Source organism: Oncorhynchus nerka, linkage group LG2, assembly GCF_034236695.1.
Source record: "Oncorhynchus nerka isolate Pitt River linkage group LG2, Oner_Uvic_2.0, whole genome shotgun sequence".
NCBI lineage: Eukaryota > Metazoa > Chordata > Actinopteri > Salmoniformes > Salmonidae > Oncorhynchus > Oncorhynchus nerka.
Window position 1 is genome coordinate 60,793,763 of NC_088397.1, and position 6,000 is coordinate 60,799,762.

A 6,000-nucleotide genomic window follows, 5' to 3' on the forward strand; every position below is an offset into this window, starting at 1 on the left:
TTCTGTGTGGTTACAGGGTTAAATCTGTGTGGTTACATGGTTAATTCTGTGTGGTTACAGAGTTAATTCTGTGTGGTTACATAATTAATTCTGTGTGGTTACAGGGTTAATTCAATTCTGTGTGGTTACAGGGTTAATTCTGTGTGGTTACAGGGTTAATTCTGTGTGGTTACAGGGTTAATTCTGTGTGGTTACAGGTTTAATTCTGTGTGGTTACAGGGTTAATTCTGTGTGGTTACAGGGTTAATTATGTGTGGTTACAGGGTCAATTCTGTGTGGTTACAGATATAATTCTGTGTGGTTACAGGGTTAATTCTGTGTGGTTACAGGGTTAATTCTGTGTGGTTACAGGGTTAATTCTGTGTGATTACAGGGTTAATTCTGTGTGGTTACAGGGTTAATTCTGTGTGGTTACAGAGTTAATTCTGTGTGGTTACAGGGTTAATTCTGTGTGGTTACAGGGTTAATTCTGTGTGGTTACAGGGTTAATTCTGTGTGGTTACAGGGTTAATTCTGTGTGGTTACAGGGTTAATTCTGTGTGGTTACAGGGTTAATTCTGTATGGTTACTGAGCTAATTCTGTGTGGTTACAGGGTTAATTTTGTGTGGTTACAGGGTTAATTCTGTGTGGTTACAGGGTTAATTCTGTGTGGTTACAGGGTTAATTCTGTGTGGTTACAGGGTTAATTCTGTGTGGTTACAGAGTTAATTCTGTGTGGTTACATAATTAATTCTGTGTGGTTACAGGGTTAATTCAATTCTGTGTGGTTACAGGGTTAATTCTGTGTGGTTACAGGGTTAATTCTGTGTGGTTACAGGGTTAATTCTGTGTGGTTACAGGTTTAATTCTGTGTGGTTACAGGGTTAATTCTGTGTGGTTACAGGGTTAATTATGTGTGGTTACAGGGTTAATTCTGTGTGGTTACAGGGTTAATTCTGTGTGGTTACAGGGTTAATTCTGTGTGGTTACAGGGTTAATTCTGTGTGGTTACAGGGTTAATTCTGTGTGGTTACAGGGTTAATTCTGTGTGATTACAGGGTTAATTCTGTGTGGTTACAGGGTTAATTCTGTATGGTTACATAGCTAATTCTGTGTGGTTACAGGGTTAATTCTGTGTGGTTACAGGGTTAATTCTGTGTGATTACAGGGTTAATTCTGTGTGGTTACAGGGTTAATTCTGTGTGTTTACAGGGTTAATTCTGTGTGGTTACAGGGTTAATTCTGTATGGTTACTGAGCTAATTCTGTGTGGTTACAGGGTTATTTGTATGTGGTTACAGGGTTAATTCTGTGTGGTTACAGGGTTAATTCTGTGTGGTTACAGGGTTAATTCTGTGTGGTTACAGGGTTAATTCTGTGGTTACAGGGTTAATTCTGTGTGGTTACAGGGTTAATTCTGTGTGGTTACAGAGTTAATTCTGTGTGGTTACAGGGTTAATTTCTGTGTGGTTACAGGGTTAATTAATTCTGTGTGGTTACAGGGTTAATTCTGTGTGGTTACAGGGTTAATTCTGTGTGGTTACAGAGTTAATTCTGTGTGGTTACAGGGTTAATTCTGTGTGGTTACAGGGTTAATTCTGTGTGGTTACAGGGTTAATTCTGTGTGGTTACAGGGTTAATTCTGTGTGATTACAGGGTTAATTCTGTGTGGTTACAGGGTTAATTCTGTATGGTTACATAGCTAATTCTGTGTGGTTACAGGGTTAATTCTGTGTGGTTACAGGGTTAATTCTGTGTGCTTACAGGGTTATTTATGTGTGGTTACAGGGTTAATTATGTGTGGTTACAGGGTTAATTCTGTGTGGTTACAGGGTTAATTCTGTGTGGTTACAGAGTTAATTCTGTGTGGTTACAGGGTTAATTCTGTGTGGTTACAGGGTTAATTCTGTGTGGTTACAGGGTTAATTCTGTGTGGTTACAGGGTTAATTCTGTGTGGTTACAGGGTTAATTCTGTGTGGTTACAGGGTTAATTCTGTGTGGTTACAGGGTTAATTCTGTGTGGTTACAGAGTTAATTCTGTGTGGTTAAATAGTTACAGGGTTAATTCTGTGTGGTTACAGGGTTAATTCAATTCTGTGTGGTTACAGGGTTAATTCTGTGTGGTTACAGGGTTAATTCTGTGTGGTTACAGAGTTAATTCTGTGTGGTTACAGGGTTAATTCTGTGTGGTTACAGGGTTAATTCTGTGTGGTTACAGGGTTAATTATGTGTGGTTACAGGGTTAATTCTGTGTGGTTACAGGGTTAATTCTGTGTGTTTACAGAGCTAATTCTGTGTGGTTACAGGGTTAATTCTGTGTGGTTACAGGGTTAATTCTGTGTGGTTACAGGGTTAATTCTGTGTGGTTACAGGGTTAATTCTGTTTGGTTACAGGGTTAATTCTGTGTGGTTACAGGGTTAATTCTGTGTGGTTACAGAGTTAATTCTGTGTGGTTAAATAGTTAATTCTCTGTGTTTACAGGGTTAATTCAATTCTGTGTGGTTACAGGGTTAATTCTGTGTGGTTACAGGGTTAATTCTGTGTGGTTACAGGGTTAATTCTGTGTGGTTACAGGGTTAATTCTGTGTGGTTACAGGGTTAATTCTGTATGGTTACAGAGCTAATTCTGTGTGGTTACAGGGTTAATTTTGTGTGGTTACAGGGTTAATTCTGTGTGGTTACAGGGTTGATTCTGTGTGGTTACAGGGTTAATTCTGTGTGGTTACAGGGTTAATTCTGTGTGGTTACAGAGTTAATTCTGTGTGGTTACATAGTTAATTCTGTGTGGTTACAGGGTTAATTCAATTCTGTGTGGTTACAGGGTTAATTCTGTGTGGTTACAGGGTTAATTCTGTGTGGTTACAGGGTTAATTCTGTGTGGTTTCTGTGTGGTTACAGGGTTAATTCTGTGTGGTTACAGGGTTAATTCTGTGTGGTTACAGGGTTAATTCTGTATGGTTACAGAGCTAATTCTGTGTGGTTACAGGGTTAATTTTGTGTGGTTACAGGGTTAATTCTGTGTGGTTACAGGGTTGATTCTGTGTGGTTACAGGGTTAATTCTGTGTGGTTACAGGGTTAATTCTGTGTGGTTACAGAGTTAATTCTGTGTGGTTACATAGTTAATTCTGTGTGGTTACAGGGTTAATTCAATTCTGTGTGGTTACAGGGTTAATTCTGTGTGGTTACAGGGTTAATTCTGTGTGGTTACAGGGTTAATTCTGTGTGGTTACAGGGTTAATTCTGTGTGGTTACAGGGTTAATTCTGTGTGGTTACAGGGTTAATTCTGTGTGGTTACAGGGTTAATTCTGTGTGGTTACAGAGTTAATTCTGTGTGGTTACAGGGTTAATTCTGTGTGGTTACAGGGTTAATTCTGTGTGGTTACAGGGTTAATTCTGTGTGGTTACAGGGTTAATTCTGTGTGGTTACAGGGTTAATTCTGTATGGTTACAGAGCTAATTCTGTGTGGTTACAGGGTTAATTCTGTGTGGTTACAGGGTTAATTCTGTGTGGTTACAGGGTTAATTCTGTGTGGTTCCAAAGTTAATTCTGTGTGGTTACAGGGTTAATTCTGTGTGGTTACAGGGTTAATTCTGTGTGGTTACAGAGCTAATTCTGTGTGGTTACAGGGTTATTTGTATGTGGTTACAGGGTTAATTCTGTGTGGTTACAGGGTTAATTCTGTGTGGTTACAGGGTTAATTCTGTGTGGTTACAGGGTTAATTCTGTGTGGTTACAGGGTTCATTCTGTGGTTACAGGGTTAATTCTGTGTGGTTACATAGTTAATTTCTGTGTTTACAGGGGTTAATTCTGTGTGGTTACAGGGTTAATTCTGTGTGGTTACAGGGTTAATTCTGTGTGGTTACAGGGTTAATTCTGTGTGGTTACAGGGTTAATTCTGTGTGGTTACAGGGTTAATTCTGTGTGGTTACAGGGTTAATTCTGTGTGGTTACAGGGTTAATTCTGTGTGGTTACAGGTTAATTCTGTGTGGTTACAGGGTTAATTCTGTGTGGTTACAGGGTTAATTCTGTGTGGTTACAGGGTTAATTCTGTGTGGTTACAGGGTTAATTCTGTGTGGTTACAGAGTTAATTCTGTGTGGTTACAGGGTTAATTCTGTGTGGTTACAGGGTTAATTCTGTGTGGTTACAGGGTTAATTCTGTGTGGTTACAGTTAATTCTGTGTGGTTACAGGGTTAATTCTGTGTGGTTACAGGGTTAATTCTGTGTGGTTACAGGGTTAATTCTGTGTGGTTACAGGGTTAATTCTGTGTGTTTAATTAATTCTGTGGTTACAGGGTTAATTCTGTGTGGTTACAGGGTTAATTCTGTGTGGTTAGGGTTAATTCTGTGTGGTTACAGGGTTAATTCTGTTTGGTTACAGGGTTAATTCTGTGTGGTTACAGGGTTAATTCTGTGTGGTTACAGTTCATTCTGTGTGGTTAAATAGTTAATTCTGTGTGGTTACAGGGTTAATTCAATTCTGTGTGGTTACAGGGTTAATTCTGTGTGGTTACAGGGTTAATTCTGTGTGGTTACAGAGTTAATTCTGTGTGGGTTAATTATCTGTGTTTACAGGGTTAATTCAATTCTGTGTGGTTACAGGGTTAATTCTGTGTGGTTACAGGGTTAATTCTGTTTGGTTACAGGGTTAATTCTGTGTGGTTACAGGGTTAATTCTGTGTGGTTACAGAGTTAATTCTGTGTGGTTAAGTTAATTCTGTGTGGTTACAGGGTTAATTCTGTGTGGTTACAGGGTTAATTCTGTGTGGTTACAGGGTTAATTCTGTGTGGTTACAGGGTTAATTCTGTGTTACAGGGTTAATTCTGTGTGGTTACAGGGTTAATTCTGTGTGGTTACAGGGTTAATTTTGTGTGGTTACAGGGTTAATTCTGTGTGGTTACAGGGTTAATTCTGTGTGGTTACAGAGTTAATTCTGTGTGGTTACAGGTTAATTCTGTGTTACAGGGTTAATTCAATTCTGTGTGGTTACAGGGTTAATTCTGTGTGGTTTCTGTGTGGTTACAGGGTTAATTCTGTGTGGTTACAGGGTTAATTCTGTGTGGTTACAGGGTTAATTCAATTCTGTGTGGTTACAGGGTTAATTCTGTGTGGTTACAGGGTTAATTCTGTGTGGTTACAGGGTTAATTCTGTGTGGTTACAGGGTTAATTCTGTGTGGTTACAGGGTTAATTCTGTGTGGTTACAGGGTTAATTCTGTGTGGTTACAGGGTTAATTCTGTGTGGTTACAGGGTTAATTCTGTGTGGTTACAGGGTTAATTCTGTGTGGTTACAGGGTTAATTCTGTGTGGTTACAGGGTTAATTCTGTGTGGTTACAGGGTTAATTCTGTGTGGTTACAGGGTTAATTCTGTATGGTTACAGAGCTAATTCTGTGTGGTTACAGGGTTAATTCTGTGTGGTTACAGGGTTAATTCTGTGTGGTTACAGGGTTAATTCTGTGTGGTTACAGGGTTAATTCTGTGTGGTTACAGGGTTAATTCTGTGTGGTTACAGGGTTAATTCTGTGTGGTTACTGAGTTAATTCTGTGTGGTTACAGGGTTAATGTGGTTACAGGGTTAATTCTGTGTGGTTACATGGTTAATTCTGTGTGGTTACAGGGTTAATTCTGTGTGGTTACAGGGTTAATTCTGTTTGGTTACAGGGTTAATTCTGTGTGGTTACAGGGTTAATTCTGTGTGGTTAAATAGTTAATTCTCTGTGTTTACAGGGTTAATTCAATTCTGTGTGGTTACAGGGTTAATTCTGTGTGGTTACAGGGTTAATTCAATTCTGTGTGGTTACAGGGTTAATTCTGTGTGGTTACAGGGTTAATTCTGTGTGGTTACAGGGTTAATTCTGTGTGGTTACAGGGTTAATTCTGTGTGGTTACAGGGTTAATTCTGTGTGGTTACAGGGTTAATTCTGTGTGGTTACAGGGTTAATTCTGTGTGGTTACAGGGTTAATTCTGTGTGGTTACAGGGTTAATTCTGTGTGGTTACAGGGTTAATTCT